The sequence below is a fragment of the Pezoporus flaviventris genome, unplaced genomic scaffold, assembly GCF_033815535.1.
Source record: "Pezoporus flaviventris isolate CSIRO_AGI_PZ_B2104156 unplaced genomic scaffold, CSIRO_AGI_Pfla_v1 ptg000100l, whole genome shotgun sequence".
In the NCBI taxonomy this organism is placed as follows: domain Eukaryota; kingdom Metazoa; phylum Chordata; class Aves; order Psittaciformes; family Psittacidae; genus Pezoporus; species Pezoporus flaviventris.
In genome coordinates, this window is record NW_026892648.1 from 3863828 (window position 1) to 3885328 (window position 21501).

General features: G+C 46.5%; 1 protein-coding gene across 5 annotated transcripts in view; it reads left to right on the forward strand.

Moving 5' to 3' along the window:
• Window positions 1-21501, forward strand: part of RUSC2 (RUN and SH3 domain containing 2) — a 53042-nt gene that overhangs the window by 10185 nt on the left and 21356 nt on the right. For 2 of the 5 annotated variants that reach the window (XM_061477275.1, XM_061477277.1), the window contains exon 2: window positions 6330-6420. The gene's annotated coding sequence lies outside the window, so the exon portion shown is untranslated. Of the gene's footprint in view, window positions 1-3251; window positions 3497-6151; window positions 6421-21501 lie in introns of those variants that run through there. The other 3 variants (XM_061477279.1, XM_061477278.1, XM_061477276.1) reach the window with 2 other exon arrangements.

The window sequence follows — 21501 nt, forward strand, 5'->3', positions numbered from 1 at the left end:
AAGAAGCAGTAAACAGACTGCAGGAAGATAACAGGAATGTTGAAAGAGGAACTACTGGTGTGAAGGGAAATTGTTGGAGGAGAGTAGTCTCGAAATGGAAGCTATCTGATACATTAGACAGTGCTCTGAGCAGTAAAAAGTAAGATTATACTAGTGATGGTTCCTTAAGACATAAAGCAATGAAGCATCATCAGAGGCAGTTGAGGATTATTCAGCGGGAAGAGCTGAGATGTCCTTAAGGAATAATACAAATGAGAACTGGATAGCTCAAAATTAGGTGGTTGTGTGCATCAGAAGTGGGCAAAAAGTGCAGCTCCAGCTGGGAGCTTACTGGGAAAAGAGAGAGACAGAGAGAAAGCCAGGGTTTATCAGTGCTGCACAGGAAAATTGTAAGCATCCAGTATGATGCAGCCATGAAAAATATAAATGTCATCCAATGTGACACATTGGAAAAAGTATTTATAGCAGAGATGGAGAAATTTTAGCGTATTAAGGCACAGTGAGACCTTGCTTAAAAGGCTGTGTACATTTCCAGTTGCTTTCTGAAGGCTGTATGCAAACTGGGTCAGGTCCAGAGAAAGGATGTGTATGATCAAAGAACTGGAGAGCCTACCTAATATGAAATGATTTAAGAACTCAAATGATATAACTTAAAACACAGGCTGGGTAAACACTGACGTTAAAGCTCATTTTTGGAACATGAGTGAATAGGGGTGAGATGTGCATGGATAAGTTGGAAATTTAGAGAATGTTCTTAAACATCAAAGGAACAAATTTAAGGAATTAATTCTGCTAGAAGGCAGTTAGTAAGCAACAAGACATGACCAACCTGGGGAAAAAAACAGCAGCAACTTCTTCTTTTCAAGCCCTAGTCCTGAAGAAATCAGTACTGCTGTTACGGGCAGCAGGCAGGGCTGACTGGGACAGGATCATCATGGGGGGTTAGTGAATCCTGCTGTTGTGAACATGTTTGCAACCAGCATATTCCCACAGACTACTGTGCTTCTCAGATGCCCTTGAAAGGCTGTTTCAGTGGGGACTGGCTGGTCATCCCTTGCGGAAGTGTGAGGACTGAGAGCTGGCATTGCCGCTATCCCAACATGTACTTTTACCAATCTGCTTGGATTTTTTGGCCCTTCACCCGAAAGCTCCTATATTTGTTCCCACTGAATAGAAAAGTTGTCAAGCACATGTTGGTAACGATCAGCCTGTATTGATCTCTGTGTGTTTGAGAGATGCTGATTGACCTTGAAGGGCAGGGCTTGCAGTGATGGGAAATTATTTTCCTTTCTGAGGATTTTTATAACATTCTCAGTATCTCCTGCTTTGCTGCTGGCCTCTGTGTTCTGGTCCCTCTTGCTCCAGTTTGGTAGAGCCATGCTCTTAGTTCAGCTCTGACCAACAGCCCTCTCTGTGGCACGGCTGAAACGGACTCAGTGGTAATAGGTGGGGTTGCCGTGTCTTGGGGATTCAGATTTCTGCCACGAGCAATGAGTGAGTGAGGTGGGATGGCACTGAGCTGTTCCTACCTTGCTCTTGAGTGTTCCAGCATGTGGGAAAGAGTGAAGATGTCCCTCCCTTCTGTGACCATGCTACAAATGGGGTGGTCATGATCAGCCAGAAGCTGTAGCTTAGGCATGTTCATGCTGCAGATAGCAGAAGTAAAGGCACAGATTGTGGCAATGAGCTTGCTGTTTCTCTTTGCTTGAGAGGCATGGACACACTGAAGGTAATGAGGGCTAGGTCAAAACATATACCTTTTAGGAGGAGACAGCAGGCAGCCCCCTGTGCTGGCATACAGCTGTGAGCTGTGGTGCAGAGGCAGCAGCCCTGGGGCTGTCTGGCTGTTGTGAGGGTGGTCAGATTGTACAGCATGCCTGACAATGATGAGTAATTAAAGACCTGTTTCTGACCAGTGCTTGGTGTCACAGCTACAGCCCTGGCAGCTGGCTGTCATCTGGGGCTAAGCTGTTTCCAGCTCATGGATCACCAGAGCAGTTCTGCAGCAAGCAGGTGGGAGGCTTGGGCTGCCGAAGGATGATTTTGCTGTATGATGTCAATAGAAGTGAAAAGGTTTCTTCATCCTTGTATGTGGGGGTGTGCTGACCCTAGCAGCCAGCTCCTGCATGGTACATGAAGGAAGGAGCCCGAGGCCAAGACAGAAATGTGCTGGCCTTTTTCCCACCTAGATGGTCTATATGTGTCTTGGTTGATGCCAGCAAGTGCCTCCAGGTACTCGCACAGCTCATGTCCAATGTCAGTGCAGCACATGGGGCTCTCCCAAAGTGGTGAGCTCTGCTGCAGCCCCACACTGGGAATGGAATGTGCCTCCTTACTGGAATTCGTGGGTGGGAGAATGTGTTGTGCATTGAGTTCTCATACCCCTGCACAACACCTGAGATGTCTGTGAGTAATGAGGCTGACATTGCTTCGTAAGCAATTTTGTCATGCCAAGCTGTGGGGTGCATGGGAAGCACCTCTCCCTACCTCTCCAGGCCCTACAGTAGCAGGGACCCCTGTTTACTGTTGAGGCAGACATGTTCTGGCACCTCCACATCCCTTAACTTGCTTCTCTAAGGAGTGCAGTCACCAGCCGCCTGCAGTATCCCTGTTCTATTCCTTGCATGAGACAGCCGTGCTCCCCTTCTTACACTGACTCATCTCTGTGATCAAAGAGAAGTCATCTCCTAGAAGACAGTCCTCAAGAAAGTGCTTTTTTCTTCCTCATTAACGTCTGTAATCTCTTTATACCTAGGAAGGTTTGAGACAGCGCATCATATTTTACTGCTGTTGCTGAGAGGGACAGATCCTAGGTGGGCAATGCAGCAAAGGGGTATTTGCTGCAGAGGTGCAATGCTGCATCAGCTTGGGGTCATAGGAACATGCTGAATGTGTTTGGGGGATCAGGATATAAACGTTTATGTTGGGAACAGATATGTAAATAAAAGAGTTTCTCAGGGAGCTCCCTTTCTGCTCATTGCTTTGTCTGGCTCTTAAAACAGCCCCCTGACTCCATCTGCTCTGGTGTGCGTGTCTGCTACACTGCTGTCAATGAATTGGTTAATGCCAGTGTCCTGTGGCTGGGACAGGGATGCAGGCAAGCACTCAGCCTGCCAGCATTTATACCTCCTGGCGTCAGCATTGGCAATGCTCATGGAGGACCGGGGAGGGCACCGAAATAGTTTCCATTCTCCTCTCTGCTGTGGGAACAAGTCTCCTGGGTAACAAACGCTCCTTGTTCTGCACAGAGCTCCACAGCTGAGACTCTCTGTCTCCTTCCTCGCTGCTGTTCCCCGACTGCCCCAGCTGAAGGGGCCGGAGACGTCTGCTTGCGCCTGCCTTAATTAACGCTGACAATACAATGGGACTGTCCATACGGGGGTCCAGGGTCTGCACACTAATGGGAATACAGTAAATAGTCTGATTTACTGCAGCTTGAGTGGAGCAGAACCTGCCACGACTAGCTTTCTGCTTGCTGTAATGGCCAGACATGGAGGTAGGTCCCTTGATCCTGCATCCTCCCTTGGGGCTTGTCCCTGTTACCTGAATGGTGTGGTCTTCTGTCTGTATGGTGTGGTTCCTGAGCATCCAAGGAAGGGCAGGCAGTGGGCTGGGGAGTGTGGAATACCACAGATAGGGCAGATGCATCAACCTGTCGTGAAGGACCTGCGGAGCCTGGGCTTTGGGATGGGGTGAGGGATCATTCCCAGTGTTTTGGAGGTAAGTAGCAGAGCCAGGTCTGTGGTCCTGCTCTAGTGTATTCTGAACACACTGCACAGCCTACACCCAGCCCAAGGCCCTTTCTTCTTGGATCTCTGCACTGGGGTGAGTCCTGGGCTCCTGCCTATGGAGCCTTTGGTGGGAGCCACCCACCAGCTGCTGGGTTTTCAGACAGAAATCTGATCTGAGTGTTAACTCAAGAGAGATTTTAAAGGTTTTCAGTGGTTTGGGATCCAAGACAATTGGCAGCCACATCCAGTAATGAGTCTAACATTTTTCTGGCGTGGTGTCCTGGGTTCGGCTGTAACAGTCATTTTTCTCCTTCTTAGTAGCTGGTGCAGTGCTGTGTTTTTGGCTTTAGTCTGACAACAATGCTGGTAACACACCAACGCTTTAGTTGTTGCTCAGTAATGTTTACCCTGATCAATGAGTTTTCAGTCTCAGGCTCTGCTAGTGAGGAGGGGCACACCAAGCCAGGAGGAAGCAGAGACAGGACCCCTGACCCAAAGTAGCCAAAGGGGTATTCCATACCACAGCACGTCATGCCCAGTATAGAAACTGGGGGGAGTTACTCCGAAGGGACAGATCACTGCTTGGGTCGGGCTGGGTATCAGTTGGTGGGTGGTGAGCCTCACTTGTGTTTATTGATTTTTTTCTCCTTCCCTTTTTAGTTTTATATTCTCTCCACTTGTTGTTTCCCTTCTCATTATTATTAGTAGTGGGTTTATATTATATGTTAGCTACTGGACTGCTCTGATCTCAACCTGTGGGGTTTGCATCCTTTAGATTCTCCTCCCCATCCCACCCAGAGTGTTTCTGAGTGGTTCTGAGTTACCTGCTGGGTTTAAACCACAACACGTAGCTTTTTATGGTGGCCTATCCAGAGGCACAAGCTTCTGTAAAGTGTTGTATTGTCTGCGCTTTTGTATTTGTTTCATTTGGTTGCTGCTTCGGGTGAACCGTGTAGTAGAGCACAAAGTAATCAAGCATGGGACAGCTCTCAATTTTGTTGAACTGTGTGTCTGTGTGCCATTTTTACCTCTTCTCTGTCTTACCCATTCCCCATGGAGCCTTGGTTTAGGAGATGAGGTTTGGTTTGGGCTCACAGGGGATGTTTTTTCCAATGTGGATGCTCTGCTTGCTGGGCTCTGCTTAGCTCAGGGCTGGGCAGTGGCTGTAGAAGCTGGGCTTAGGTGGCAAAGTGCAATAATGTGAGTAGATGGTTGTCTCAGGTCAGCTGCTCCAGTGCTAGAAACGTCTCTTCTGGCACAGCCTGGAGCACAGCTGAGTTTCTGGGGTGTGTGACCATACCCAAGCTATGGTAGAAAAGCAAGGGACACCTGTGTCCCTTGGTGAAGCTAACTGTAGGCTGCCAGGACCTGCACTGATTTGCCAATGGAACATGTTGCACCTGCCTCTGGTAAAAGGAGGATGATGGAAAAATCCTTTCACATGGCCCATGATAGCAGAGAACCTGGGCTTTGCAAGTGGCAATCACTTGTTGCAAGAAGGAAGATCTGCTGCGGTTTGCTTTGCAGAGATGCTGGGACTCAGCCCAGGTTATGGGCAGCACAATCTGTAGTTAATAGTGCTGGGATTGGCCTTAGGGGAGATTCAGGTTGGATATAAGGAAAAGTTTCTTCCCCAAAAGGGTGCTCAGGCATTGAACAGGCTACCTAGGGCAGTGGTGGAATCTCTGTCCCTGGAACTGTTCACAAACCATATAGATGAGGCCCTCAGTGACATGCTTCAGTGGTGGACTTGGCAGTCCTAGGGTAATGGTTGGACTTGATGATCTTTAAGGCCTTTTCCAACCTGGTTGATTCTATGATTCTATGATCTTGATCTGAGATTCCCTGTGACAGCAGGGACTGCAGACATCCTGCCCCTGACAGGTTTGTTTGGCACTGAGGGAAACGTGGTTGCTTGCATCTTGCTCTGGGGGTGGCTACGTTTCAGGGATGCTGTGCAGTTACTGTTAATGAAGCTTTTTAGGGTAAAGCACTACAGAAATGTAAAAGAAGCTTCAAGAAGCTTCTTGCAGTTTTCCTGGTCTCTCAGTTAAGTCCTCCCATCCTCCTGCTATGCACCGCTTTGGAGGCTAGCATTTTATCTCCAAGCATTCTAGCTGCCATTATCAGTGGTAGGAACATAGCACTCCAGTTCCTTTTGCTTTCTTTTGCAAAGGGATCAGGCAGCTTGCAGCCACACAGCATCTGAAACCCAGGCTTATCACAGAGTAAGATGTTGCAGCTTTACTCTACTGCATAGGCTTTAGCCTTTTTATTTCTCCTCATGCTGCTTTCCTGATTCCCCAATTACTGTAAGAATCAATCCTCCATCTTCCAGCTCTACTTACCCTCCCCTCCTCTCCATCTCTGCTCCCTCCCATCCCCTGCCTTGTCTGAGGTTCTGCAGGGACTGATTGCAAGCCGGAGCGGTGGTGCTGTGGGCATGCTTGCTTGCTCCTTCACACGCAGCAACGTCACAGCAGCAGCAGGAGCACTGGGGATGTGATTGCGCAGACCCTCTGCATTGCCAGGGATGCAGCTGTGAGAAAAAGATAAAAAAAATAAATAATAATAAAATTGGCTTTGTGTTTTCCACAGCATCCTGGTGGTAGAGCACCGAGGCTGCTGGAATCCAAGTGCTGGAGCAGCGCGCATTCAGTGAGACAGTGAACGGAGCATCTGTGGAAAGGTGAGATGGAGAAACAATTGGGGTGGGCATTAGTTGTACCGATGGTTTTCAGACCGTTCGTTGTCCTGCATGGTGGATGGTTTGTTTTTGTAGAGATTGACAGCTGCCCTATGAAGCACAAGGATTTTAGGATTGCTTTGTCTCCTTAGAGGCTGCTTTGCTTTGGAGCTGCTGGGATTCTAATGGATGCAAGCGAGTGAGGAGGCTGGTATTGATACGCAGAATATGTGTTTGTGCATTGTAACTATGAAATAGCGGTTGTCACGTCCAGGGCTGGTTGTGCAGAGGCGAGTCGTGCTTTCCCCGACAATGCCATCGCACAGCTCTCCATTGTGCCTGCCATAACAGCCAAGCCCACACGGATTGTTTTGGTCCCGCTGGCTACCGTGCTCTCTGTGCATCCCTGGCAGTGATGCTGGTGTGCAATTCAAAAGCTGTTTTGACAGACAGCGCTTCCATGAAAAGCCAGGAACAAAGGATACAGACAGAGGAAAGGCTGCTGTCAGTGTGGCTTTTGGCTTTCTTATTCTTTTTCTTTTTTTCCCCCCTAAATACCGGCAAATCAATTGCTGAAAAGGTGTTGGGTTAAAATATCCTGGCAGGTAAAAGCCTGCTCTTCTGCTAAGAGATTCATGGGGTCTGTGCAGGCTGAAGTCCTTTGTGTTGCAGAGGGTGTGTCTGTGCTGGCTGTGTAAATGGATGCTTTCTCGCTGCCTCTTTTCACAGATCGGATGAGAAAGGTTATCTAGGAATGGAGGAATTTCTGCTTTTAATTACTGAAATAAGGGGTTCAGGCTGGGTACCAGTTATTGGAGCTTAATTACATGGTCTTGTTATATCCAAATCCCTCTTTTCCTTCCCCGCCTTCCTTTTTCTTCCCTCCCCCACCCTCTGCACAAATCCTTCCATCAGACTGCCTCTGCAAATGCAAAGGGAGACAGGCTTGAACAAAGAGAAGGATATATGTGGGATAGGGATATAGGTGCTAGGGAGGCGATGTTCAGGATGACAGACAGTGAGAACAATAAGGCAAAGGTATAAAAGAATGAGACTTTGGTGTATGTGGTAAAGTGACATGGCTGTAGTGGAATGTACACACAGGAATGTGGTAACAAAAGAGATAAGCAAATAGCAGATGCAGTCTTTTGGGGTTGTGGAAGACGCTGAGCATGCAGGGTTGCAGTTGCAGGTGTTTGAGGAGAACGTGTGTTAATGCTAGTTACACTAATACTGGCTGTTGAGGAACAGATTGTAGAGGGTCTGGGTTGATGGGTGTCTTAAAGGTGTGCGGAGTATGGGGGAAGTAGAGATCTGCTTTTTTACCTCCAGCTACCTGCAGCCTTGTGTACCAATGTTGCTAAAGAGTGAGTTTGGCAAGCCGAAACTATTCACAAAAACTTTGTGCAGTTTGCCAATGTCCAAGAATAATTCAGATAAAGCATCTTTAGACTTAAAATGAGCAATGGGGTGGTAGGAAAAATGTAGATAAAATACTAAATGATTGGCAGAGGACTGTGGAGCTGAAGAGGCAGACATGAGGGGCATTGCAGAGCAAGGGGGGGTTGGGTCAGAGACCAGTGGTAGAGGGCACAGAGGAGGAAATTCAGGGCTGTCATTGTCAGGGAATGCAAATGTGTCATTTGCACTGTCATTCTTCAGCCTCTCACTGTGTTCCCTGAGATGGTCAGTGCTGTGTGCAGCCCCATGGGGAGTGCGGAGGGAGCAATCCTCAGCACAGCCTTTCATACAGCAATTTTCTTGGAGGAACCATTTCGCTGCTGCAGGTTCTTGGTTGCTCCCTCTTCCTCCCTATGGAGTGGCAAGCTCTCCTGGAAGGAGATAAACCCAGAATTTCAGTGCAGGGTGTCAGTGGGAAAGAGAGGGCTTCCACCAAAACCACAGAACAGATTGCATTCTTCTCACAGCTCTGTGCAATGTCCTGCAAACATCCCAGGGATCCCTGAACTGCAGCTCCTTCTCATCCCTATCTTGGCTTGGGACCTGGGAAGTCTCTCTGTGTCTCCAGGTCTCTGTCCCACACAGCCTGATGGGAGGAGGGAGTGGGATATGATCCTGCAGATGTGTCCCAGGTTGCATTTGTGGTGCTGCTGCAGAGCAGCACCTCTGTGCATGGTGCATTCCGGACTGGAGGACAGGACATGCAACAGGAGGATACCTCCATACCTATGAAGGATACACATACTTGTATTGGGGTGTAGAGAAAAACTGTGTACTGTTTTCAGGTACAGTGCTTACCAAAGGAGGTAATGCGGCCTCCTTTGCTGTGTGGGATGGGAACAGGCCCCAGGACATACAGATGTGCCTAGCTAGTAGGTACCACTCTTACAGGAGCATCTGTTAAGCAGTGAGAGTGCACAGATAATCTCCACCTTGAGATGCTTAAAAGATGGGCAAGAGCTTATGGTGACTGGAGCAAACTGACATGATTCACAGGAAGGAGATCTGTTGGTGCTGTGTGTCTTCCTCTCTGCATTAATGCAGAATGCTGAAGACAAAATGCACTGGACCTGCATTGCAGAATATGCAGGTGGCCCAGAAGAAGATGCTGTGGACTTAGGAATGACCTGCCCGCAGCTCCATTACCACTTCTCAGGTGTCTGAGGCTGTGATAACAAACAAAGAACTAATTCTCTGTCCCAGAGATCTGAATTTTCTTCCGGTCTGATAAGTCAAGATCTTACTCTGGTGTTAATCCTGATAGCCAGACAGTAGCCTGCCTTTTCCAACCCCGTGTTGTGCTTTGCCCCATTTTTCGTCTATTTCTTGGCCTTATTATTGTTTTCCAATGTTTTCTGAAAGTCTTATGTAGTACTAATGGCAGGCTGATAAATCTAATGTGGGTCACTTCCCCTCCTCTTTTAGAAGAGGTACAGACTTTATCCTTATTATTCACCAGCCATACAGCTTCCCTTCCCTCCTCTCTTCCCACACAGGTATTTTTATCAAGAGCCCCGTTGCCAGCTGTGATCATGCAACTCTTCTTTCATTGTTCTGCGATCGAGTATGTCTTGTCCTTCTGACTGGAGTGCATTCATCTTCCTGAATTGGTTTCCACTTATAAAGCTCTTTTCCTTTTCTGCACCCTCTTTTCTCTGTATTATCTAACCTGTGATTGCCGCAGCTTCGATTTTCTTCTTGCCAAACAGCACCAAAGATGCTATTTTACTTATGTCTAATACCCTTCTTGGTGTGGTTATTCATTCAGGTTGGTCAAGAGCTCTGCTCTCCTAATTTCATCACCTTGTTAGGTGATTCCAGATATTTCTTGTATTTATAATGAACATTCACAGTCCTTTGTGCAATACTTCTCCAAGCTCTTTGTTCTTGTTGGCTTTGTAACTGTTTTCCCTGATACACCAGAGATCTGCTCTTTAAAAATTAAAAAGGTTTCATTACAGAGCAGTTTGCTTTTTAACCTGCTGTTTAATACAAACTGGGTCAGCTTGAGATACTCAGTCCAAAGCCTTTCTCTATTGCAGATGCTGGGCGATAACTTGTCTCAGTAGACATAGTATTGGTGGTTAAACCCAGGAAAAGCAGACCAGAAGTGAGAGATGTGGGGAGTCTGTGCGGTTGGTTGAGAGGTTGTCCTGGGTTCAGCAGTAGCAGTCATGTTTTTCCTTTGTGTTAGCTGGTGCAGTGCTGTGTTTTGACTTCCAGCCTGAGAACAGTGTTGGTGAAGCCGATGTTTTCGGTTGTCGCTAAGTGATGTTTACCCTGACCAAGGACTTTGTGAGGCTCATGCTCTGCCAGGGAGGAGGGGAAGCTGTGAGGAAGCAGAGATGGGGCACCTGACCCGGGCTGGCCAGGGAGGTATTCCATACCACAGCACGTCATGCCCGGGGTGGGGGGTAACTGGGAGTTACCCGGAAGGACACGGGCTTCCGGGTGGGACTCGTTTTCTTGGCCGGTGGTATCGTATTCTCTTCCCTTGTTATTTTCCCTTATCATTGTTGTAGTTGATAGTAGCGGTGGTGATTTGTGTACATTGATTGCTGGACTGTTCTTGTCTTGGCCCGTAGGAGTTGCACGCTTTCGATCCTCCTCCCCGTTCCTCCGGGAGCGAGGAAGCGGAGAGCCCCGGTGGGGGGGGGACACGGACCCCGATTGTTGTCAGCTCGGCACCACTCACTGGGAGTGAGTGAACAAGTTACCTGACTGGGTTTAAACCACGACAGAGGTGGAGGATCAGAGGTGGAGGTGCCTCCCCATGAGGTGCAGAATCTTAGGACAATATTGCATGAGGAGATATTGTCCCTGTGTTTGTGAAGCCTTCAAAATACAACTGGTGGTGGGAAAGCTCACTTGTGTTCTGCCTATACTGCTTCCTGGGAAGAGTTGTGATGTGAATGAAGTGCTTCTGGCAGTTCAGTCTCTAAGTCCAAAAGAGGCAGAAGTTCACCCGATTCCAGAGTTATGTAAAAGGCAGCAGGACAAGGCTTGAAGGGGCTGAGGGAGCTTGGCTGGCAGGGGTTGAAATCCATAGGAGTGGTCAATGACAGCTGTGTTGGTAACTAGCCTCAGCAGGGATTTGTTGTGTTATCTGCTGAGCAGGTTCCCTGCATGCCCTAGCAGTCATCTGACAGCTGGTTACTCTCCAAAAGAAAAGGGATGTCAAAACTGCTCAAGACCCTGATTCTGCTCTAGTTTTCTCTATTGATAAAAGTGATTTTAATGTTCATTTTCTGAAAGAAGTGGGTCAAAGCATGGACACATCTGTTAAGCCTGCAAGAGCAGGCTTGTCCGCAAACTCTCCCTCTCTCCACCACAGTTGTGTTGCAGCCTCAGGGGCATTTAGACAATGTTTTTTCTATCCATCAGATGCATGCAAATATTTCTTACTGGAGTAGGCTGCTCATGATTGTATCAGCAGATAAGAGATAGAAACCCAAAACAGTGTAGTCGTTGAAAGTTGTAAATGGGAGGGAGACAGAAGGCAGAGCTATAATGTAGGTAAGTGGCCATAATACAGGTGATGGCTGGGGCTCACCCTCTGAGTTTGAACTCTTGGGAGAGAGACTGTGTTTTTGGTCTTTGTGCAATGCTGAGTGTGCGGGGCTGGCAGTACCTCTGAGTGATAAATACCTGAGTGATGGCAGCAATGCTTTGTATTGACGTTTGGCAATTGATAGGAAACTGGCACTGCCACCAAACTCTCTGCTCCAGTACAAGATGCTCTCTGGGAGCAGAGAGCAAGTGTCACTGCTCTGTTGTTGTGCTTTTTGGGCCAGTGTGATAGAGTGATAGAGTGATAAGAGCTAGCAGTTCCCCTTGGCAAGAGGGGATTTTATCCTCTTGGAGTTACAAGGGAAAAAAAAATAGAGCCTGGGGGGAAGAACTTGGCAAATATAGAACAGATATTCACCTGGTTCTTCCCTCAGACCCATTGGTATCTCAGATTAGACCATGCTTCTTGGGGAAGGATATGACACATGGACAAGGGATGGGTACCAGACTGGAAGAGTTTGCCTTCCAGCTGTGCGAGAGACTCACCTGAGCATCTGCGTCCCTTGCAAATACTCAGGAGCTCTCCTGCATACCAGAGCCAGGAGAAAAATCCTGCATACAGCTGAAGGAAAATGAATTTTTCACAAGAACTCAAGTTGTGATGTGAGGTTTGAGCTGATGAGTTGCTTAACTGTGATGCAGTTGACCTGTGAAAATCTGTGCTCCTGACTGCCGGCTAAGAGACTCAGTTCAGTAACAATTAGATAACCTCTCTCAGCTCCTTCTGACCTCAGAGAACAGGCTTTTCAGGTGTTATTCATCAACAGAGCAGGAAGTCCTTGCTCCCTACATAGTTAGATTAATCTCATCAGTTTTACCAGAACTACACATTGTTCTTTTGTAAATTGGCACCAGCTGCCTTCACTTCTGGAAAAGTGGGATCTAAATGCTTTAAGTGGGCAGGCTGTGCTCCATTCTGCTCTGCCTTCATTGGTGCAGGGTAAACCACATACTTACTCAATCTCCTTTTGTCTAGTAGGTCCAATTCACCTGGATTGTTTAGCAAGCCACCTTCTTCTGGTCCCTCTCTAAGGTTCCCATATTGAAGAGCAGGGACGCATGCCTCATGCTGCAGTGTCATGTGTTTTCTGTGGAAGCTTAGATAGCATAGCTTTTCCTCACAGATGTCCTTCTCAGCAGGGAGAATGACTTCTCTGGACCATTGTGCTAGTGTAATTTGCTGTTCTTAGTAGCGAGGCTAGTTCCAGTGTCTGCTTACACAGCATTTTTCCCTGTAGTCCTACCCTCAGACCTTTTCTAGTAACACAGGTGGCAGAGTCATAAGCTTACGTATGAGGAGATACAGTGGGAGATGTAAATAATTCATATCCCTGGTCCAAGATATTGTTGCCCAAGACAGCATATCTTCCTTGGCTTTTCCTAAGTCATTCTAATGACCAATACCTGGAATGACACACCTGCCCTAGGGTTTGGCTGGCTCTGGTTGATCTCTCCTTCACCACTTGTCAGTATGCGAGTTGTTGTGGTGACTTCCAAGGAATTTCTTGCCTGAATGTGGCTTATCATGAGTAGTTAGATCCTTTAGAAGAGTATCAAGAGGATTTCAGCATGCATCTGAACTTAACCATTTTCTAGAACTTGACTGTGAGATTTTCTTGTTCTAGAAAGAGACAAGAGCAACAAGCTGTTCTCTTTTGTCCACAGCCAGTGGCATCTAACTTCACCTATTGCGGAGATCTACCCTCCATCTGCTTGAAATGGCCGTTGCAGAGAGCATCTTCTTTATCCAGATGTTTCCTCCTGTGTTCAGCTCCTTTTCATATGCCTCATTTTCATTTCTGCAGGCACTTGCTATTTATAATTGCTGTATTTATAAAGCACTTTGAAGGTGATGACTGCTACTTATTACAGTAAGCCTGTCAGTCTTTTTTGTTCGTGTGTGCTGCACTTCCCTATTTCCTCTTAGGCTGCCTGGTTTTGGGGGAAAGCTGGGGCAGAGGAAAGGTGAGGCTGTGTGGAGCAGAAGAGGACATCCTTAGAGGTCTCTAAACTCTAGTGCAGTAAGGCTAGCCAGTTCAGGGCACAGTAACAAAGGAGGAGAGGAGGAACTGCCAGAAACAGGTATGTGCCAACACTGACAAGCAATGTCATGGGGATGGTTAATGCACGAAGTATCTGTACTTCTGTTGGTGACTTTGCATAAGCTTCAGAGACACCAGAGAACGTCCACATCTCCAGAACCCCAGCCTCCCTCAGGCTTTGTGCTACTGACATGGCTTGGTACTGCAGGGTTGAAAAACACCCCAACTGAAGCAATGCATTTGTATTTGGCCTGGAAGCACTGAGAGGTACCAGAACATGTTCAACAGCCCGTATTTTGGTCTGCTTGCCTTGTTGTCTGCTTTCCCACTGGCAAGAGTTGAGGTTGGAAAGAAAAACCACAACAGCTTCTTGGCCTGCCCATCAAAACAAAAGGGGAATCGTCTTTCACGGGGGCAAGCCACCAAACCTCACTGATTTAATGAAGCAAATATCATAATTTTATAGATATTTATATAATTTTAATACAGGGAAAATATCCTTCAGACATTCAGGGCCCTCTTATCTCTTGGAGGACTACAAAGAGAATTTGCACGGGGATATAAGAAACCTCTTCCCACAAGCCTATGCCAAGAATCTGTGTTATCTGAGGGAGAAAACACCCCCCAAAACATACTGCACAAGAAAAAGAAACTGCTTTCCTCAGAGAACAGATATGTAAGAAAAATCCACTGGTTTATTCTAGGCTAGTCTTCTTGTGAACCTCGATTACTTTTTTTTCTTTTTAGCTTGATGCTAAGTTATGTAAATGCATGTAACAGAAGACAGTCACACAAGTACACTTTGTCAGTTTCCAAATCATTAAACTGATTAAATTCATTAAATTGATTCAAACCCATTGATGTCATTAAACTGCAAGAAGAACCTGGATGCCACCCTGCTCATAAGGGACTTCACTTGATGAGCATCTACTTATGAATGCTAAGGTACCTAAAAAATGAGATGGAAAATGATGGTGCAGAATCTTCTAATGTTAATACATTAGGGAGCAGGGGACATCCCACTGTTCATTGGGAAACTGTGTGCAATTAGCTACCCCAGCTCATAAGCATGACTGCAGAGTTAGAGGGAACTGAGAAACTGCCAAGGAAACTACACAAAGTTCTGGAAAACTCTCATAAGGAAAGAGACTGAGGAAATGGAAATTATTTGTGTTAAATAGGAATCTGTGAGGTTTATGATATAAAATAATGAACAGTCTGGAGAAAGGCGATAACAATTTAAGCAGTGCCCTGCTTGTAACATGGAAGTATTCCAGGAAATTAAGGAGGATTATATGAAACTGATAATAGGAATAATTTTCACATACTGTAACTAATTAGTCCACGAATCTTGCTGTCAAACTTCAAAGCCCAACAGTATTCCCAAATGGCTTGGCATTTGTGTGAATAAGAGTACCCAGTGCATCTACAGTTGGTGTTCACAGATTGCAGAGTTTTGAAACCTCCTGGTTGAGTTGAGGCCCATCTCAGTGCAAGGCTTAAGAGAGACAAATTCTTCTTGTGAGCTGGAAGATCTGGGAATCTGAGGTGTCTCCTCAGCCCTCTCGAAGAGCTTTGAAGTGATTAAAGCAGAATGGTCAACCCTTCAGTAGAGTCCCCTGGGACTCTAACCTGCTCTTCCACTACAGAGCCATTGACTATCCCCATTTGCCCTCTTTTTTCCCCCTAGTGAATAGGTCTATGCATCCACTGCAGTCTAGCAAGACTTTCCTCAGTAGAAGACCTCGGTTAATCCAGGGTTATCAGATTTAGTTAGTTAGACCCTTAATGCTCTCTTGAGCCCAGTCATACCAAGCGTAATTAGCACATGAGCTATCTCGTGGAGCAATATCCTAAAATAAACTGTCCCGAATAGGGCTTTACAAGCTCAGTTTGGTTTGGGTTGCTAGCCCCTGAAAGGGAGAAGTTTCTCCTCAGAAGAAAAGTATGTGTAATCATTAGGAGTGTCTGGTCTGCTTCATAAGTATTTTATTAAGGTTCTGGATTGCCTTTTGTTAGTTCTGTTGCATGGAAAATATTCTGTTACGTAAATTGATGCTGCGGTTTCATCCAGATCCTCTTGAGTTCTGCCTTGCTGCTGGCCATGCTAATACACAAACACATCCCACATCAGGAAGGCACTTGGAGAGAGCTTGGTGACTGGACCAAGGATCTGGGAATACTCTTGTATGTGAGCAGAATGAAAAGCTTGGGACTTCTCAGAGAGCTGGTGAACATAGTAGAAAATATGATACCCTCCCAGCCCTAGCCCAAGGACAAGCAATGAATTCAAATGTGCATATGGTCAAAAGGGCTGATTGGGGCATGTAACCTGGTGTGGAACTCACTGGTTCGGGAAGTTACAAGCCCTAAAAGACGTGAGACTTCAGAAAAGAAAATGGGACACACTAAGGGATGTCAAGAATATGTCATAATGCTTGTATAGGCTCCTAATTTTCTGTGGGCAGGTTATGAAACCTGCTTCTAGACATAAACATTTTTCCCACCAGAATTTCACTTAAGTGAGATTCAGACAGCATTTTGGCATGACTGCAGAGGACCTGTTTGTTCAGGGGCCTGCTCAAACCAGGGTCAATGAACGCACAGTCATCAGGCAAATTCCCTTTTCAAACATCTGTGCTATAGGGTCCTTTCTTCCAGCTACCTTCAAGGGATTGCAAAGTCCAGCCTGTGGTCTAAAAGTGCTTGGATATCAGCAGCAAAAGTGTATGTGATCCTCTTGTCCTTCAGAGGGCAGGGTAAATTTCATGCATGGGTCTCACCAAATGCTGCCTTTATTGGGCTGATACTCAGCATTTTTGCTTTGTAGCATGCTATCACCCCCAAATCAGGGTGCTGCCAGCCTTCAGAGCATTGAATTGCTTATTGCATATTCCTGCTTTGAAGAGACCCAACATTTCTTCCTGTGTATACAGTTATTGCTTCTGATCTTAGCAGAACAATGTAGAGCTAGGAAGGGTTAAGGTTTCCTACAGTCTTAGCAGGAGTCCACTGTTGGATGTAGCTGCTGTTTGAAAAACCATTTAGATGTGACTGTGAAGAGAAACGTGTAATAAAACTAGGCTGCTGCTGGGATGTTTTCTGTTCTTGCTTGAATTTATTGCTCCTGATCTGCTTGCACACAGCATGTATTAAATGCTGTGTAGGATTGCATCATTTAAAAACAATTCAGCTCTGCAGATGCAGGCATTCTAGCTGCTCAGAACTGATGCCCATCGTTGCTAGGTAATGCCATACCTGTATTGCTTCTATTCACTGGGACGTGATTATCTAGTAATGATAGCAAGCCATTCACCACCGCTGTGTTCAAGGCTGAAAATATTCCTGCTGGGGCTTTTTGACATCTCTTGCTGCTTTATTTACGGTGGCTTGTGGAGTATTACTTTAATTATCTCAATATATTGTCCCTGCTGTGGTTTTACTTCACTCTTTCATAGCCACATTTGCTGCCTGTTCTGCTTTTGCCTTGCTGCTATGTGAGATTGTTACATCTGTAACCTGCCATCCCAGAAGTGTTTATTTTTCACTTGATAGTCATTCCTACATACCTGGGGCTCCAGGCTGAACAAACAGTAAATGTGATTTTACAGCCTCTTTAACTGAGTTATCTCAAAAGTGAGTTCCTTATTTGTGGGGCTTTCTCCAGTGGTCACTTGATGCTTTTGCCTTGCAGGAGGGTTCAGGATTATTTTACAGCTGTGATGCCTGCAAAACATGGTCTGGACAGAAATACAATGCCAGTTTAAATCTGGAAGAAGATACCTTCACTTCATACCTTCACTGCTTGAGGCATGAAGCCATGGAGCAGCTGGAGTCTGTATGGATGCTGACCTGTACTGCAGTGAGATCTTATTCACTGTGAAGACAGTCCTTCTTTGTCTCTTTTAGGGCTCTTTTCCCCAAGTCATTATGGTGACAGGGCATCTAGGACTACCTGACATGAAGCTGTCCTTATATGCTTTTTCTTTGTGCAAATGAAACTTCCTTCTGAAATTAGCCTTCCATGAGCCTTGGACAAGCAGGGCCTCTGCCTTGCCATGGTCTAGCATGCAGACAATAATGTCTGAAGCCATACGCCAGTAAATGTTAGGGAGGAAAGTCCTGATGGCTTCTTGGAAGTGATTTGTGACCTCTCATTGAGAGGTCTTTCCAAAGCAGTTCTAGGGATGATTCAGATTTTCCAGCAACCCCTGACATCTCTGGTGCTGTTGAGAGTATCTCCACCCATATGAAGCATCTCCATCCATAGGGATGGAGTATCCATATGGCTGGAGTATCTCCATCCATATGAAGCATCCATGCCCTCTTCACCTCTTGCCATCATCTCAGGAGCCTTTGCCACTGCAATGCACACCTGAGCAAGAGCAGCTGCTCATTCACCACTATATGTAGCCATATAACAGACTTCAGGAGCAGTTTTGCCATCTTGTATGCCTGCAGGCACAGAGAGGCGGCTTTGATTCATGTGCTGAGTTCAATGCCTGACTCCCTCAGCACGACACTTTATTACCTGCCCTCCTGTGGCTGTTGTGGTGGAGAGTTTTGTGCTCACAGCTCCTAGGCATAGAAGTTGGTGGGAAAAGTGCAAGTCTGAGACTCTGCTGCTCTGTTCCACCCACAGCTGCTGGCTAGGGTTTTGTCACTGACTGGTTCCAGTGATCCTCAGTTGTGCAGGTCTGTAAAAGGAGCACATTCATGAAGCAGCCAGCTGACAGCCCTGCCTTTGCAGCTAAGCCCTGGCCAAGGCCATGAAGTTAAGGAGTCTAGCTTGGCATCTTCAGCTGCTGGTTCTGCCCAGCAATTTTTTGTTTATGGGGTTTTTTCTAATTTATGTGTGGGCCCTTGAGTGTTCAGGGAGCCCTGCAGCAGCCAGGCTCCAGCACACAACCAGATCCATGTTTCAGAAAGGAATTGTGCAATTTCTGCTTTTCTAAGATCTTAAAGATGCTTTCAGAGTGCTTATGCAGAAAGGTTCTATAGAAACGTAGTCCCTTCTCCTGCTGCTCCTGCTACTAGAATGTCTGTGATAAGAAAGGATTTAGAGTGGCAGCAGTTTAATTCAGCAGTGATTTTGGTGTGTTATTAACAGCTAGAAACATCCGAGTCGTCTTCTCCTCTGCAGGCCTGCATGCAGTAATTAGGAGCATATTCAGTGGAGGCTGGGGCAGAGGATGGCTGGTAGGGAAGAGGAGGAGGAGCTGATTCCAGCCTAGATCACCTCAGTGGATGCTCATGAGTCAGGACCTGTAAGTGGCTCCTGCAGAGTGCCACATGCCAGATGATGAGTCACGGAGCAAGAGAGCACAGAAATGGGAGAAACTGGTTCGGTCACTGTCAGGATCATGTTGGCTGCTACGGATCTGCTGCTTGAGCTATTTCTGACATCTTGTGTAACTCAAAATGCCCAAAGCAGCTGGGGCTGCTTTTCCTCTGACTGGGAGGCTGCACCTGCCTCATGCTGGTTGTGTCATCAGCAAGAATATACATACTACCTATTGCTTATTTTCAGCCAGCCCCTTGTCCCTGACCTGCGCTGCTCCTCCTGCCCTGAGCGCAAGGGCTGTGATTGATTGTCACGTGCTGCAGTTTCCATTTTGAACACATAATCCTGTATCGTCCTGGGATGTAACAATACATTCATTAATCTTGGGCTTAGTCAGGTTGTCCTAGAAGCCTCTGGAAAAAGCCTTGGCCTACGCAGCACCTCATTGTGGAAAGAAAAGGGAAGTGATCTTTTCAGGAGTCACGCTTGCTCAGCACCACAAGAGGAACCAGCATGAGAAATCTCTGAAGTATTTAGTCTTTCTATCTTGATGCAGCCCACTTTATACACTGAGCTCTAAGATATTCACCCTGGGACCAGGCAGACCACCTTCACTATGCTCCCTGTTCCCAGAGGCAGGGAAGGAGAGCTGGAGGTTTAGGATGAGTCAAACAGCTAGTATTTCCTTTTACACCTTTTCTTTCATTACACATGCTAGATTATTTGCTAAAGCATTTAATGAAGGCATGAATTTGGCAGAGATGTGTTAGCTGGCAAGAAATAAATGGATGTCCAAACAAATACCACCAGCTAGTCCCACCTTGTACAGGCTTCCTCACCTCCACCCTGTTCTTACTCACCCTGATGGTTCAAATCCCGGGCCACTCACTCTGTGCCATTGAACCCATCCTCCTCACTGTGCTGCTCCCTGAAGGCTTTCCAGCTCTGAAATTTCCTGGGTTTTGTTGTTGGGTTGTTTGTTTTGTTCTGGGTTTTTTTGGGGGGTGTTTTTGTTGTTGTTGTTGTTGTTTATTTGGCTTGTTTTGGGGTTGTTTGTTTTGGTTTTTTTTTTACTCATTCAGTATTTTCTGGCAGCTTTTGGAGTGGCCAAGCTGGGGCAGAGACTAAGTGAGTGCATTACCTGGATCCTGGAAACTGGTGCTGGAACCAGTGGGCTGTGAGATCTCCCATGCTGTCTGAAGAGTGTCTTTCAGTCTAGTTTCATCTCCCAGCTGGTTTGCCTGGATGTGGACTTACAGGAAATAAACTGAACCTCCCTCTCCCCAGGGAGCAAAGAGGAGATGTTTGAACGTTGCCCCTGCCTGTAAGCTCACACAAACCATTGCTTTTTGCATCATTTCTGCTGGTGCTCGTTTTGTACAGCTGTGTGTGGTTTCTTCAGGCATGTTAATGCAAATGCTCTGCAGGAGTCAGGGATTCACATGGAACAACCCTCAAAGAATGAGCAGCTCAAAAACAAAAGGATTTTTGCTGGATCATCTATGAATCTGAACGACCAGCTTTTAACCCTGTTTTTTCATCTTTACCCTTGGGTGACGTGATGGATTGGGTCTGTCTGAGGAAGATGATGATGATGACAGTGAAACCATAGCCATTAAGAAAGAGGCAGCAAGAACCTTTACAGTTAAAGGTTTCCATTGGGCATTCAATTTTGTAGCTGAAATGACTGAGATTTTTAGAAACAGTAACCTGTTCAAAAAAGCCAGCCTTCAAAAAGCCAGCATTGCCTCCAGGATGCAGTTCTGGTGGTCTTGCTCCTGCCTTTCTATCCTCCCTGCTGTATGTGCAGTTTTTTTGCTTTTAAATCATACCTTATTTCTTAAATCTTCGCATGCCTCCAGCAGAATTGCATTACATTTCATGAGGAAACTTGCATGACGGTGTGTTGAACACTGTTGCTCCGTGCATGCAGCTGACAGTGCTGAGCAGAGCAGGGTATTAAACAACCAGTGATGGAACTCCAAAAGAGTGTCAGGAGCAGTAACAGACAAGAATGTGTTCAGTCTTTGAGGGTACAACAGAGGAGAGGTTTGGAGGTCTCTGTGTAGTGCTCAGCAAAGACTTAAAAGCATAAAGTGCAGAGCCTGAAGGGCTCAGCTCCTCATGCTGCTGCATGCCCCTGTTACCTGCAGGGTGCTGCCTCTTTTCTAAATCACAAACCCAGCTTGATAAGCAGCTGTCAGACCCATCCTTTGTTGCTCAGCATTCTCCTCCTTCTGTTTACCAAGAGCTTTGTTGCAGCTAAGGAGTTTCTGTCATATATATGTATATATACATATGGGGGTACAAGCATTGCTGAGCAATTCCACATCACACCATAGGTGTCTCACAAAAAGCCATCCTTCTCTGCTCCATATTATTTTGACTGGAATGGAGTGTACACAGGTGATGTCTGGCCTTTGCATTCTGCAGGTAACCCTTAGCACCCCAAGGAAGAGCTGACTGAATAAACAGCCGCATCTCCCATGTAGGAGCAGGTGGTGTCAGTGTGGAGAAGGCAAAGGATTTTGACATTTGAAGATAAAATGGCTGTTGTACTGATGCATCTGGAGTCATGGTGCCCCCTGCATGCCTCCCTGCCTTTCAGTACCATGACGCTCTTTTCTAGGCAGGGATCATCGCTGGATGCTGTGCTTGCTGTTGTACGTGTAGGACTGATCAGGATTCAATACACTGTGGGCTTGTTCTGTTGCAAATAAGCGGAAT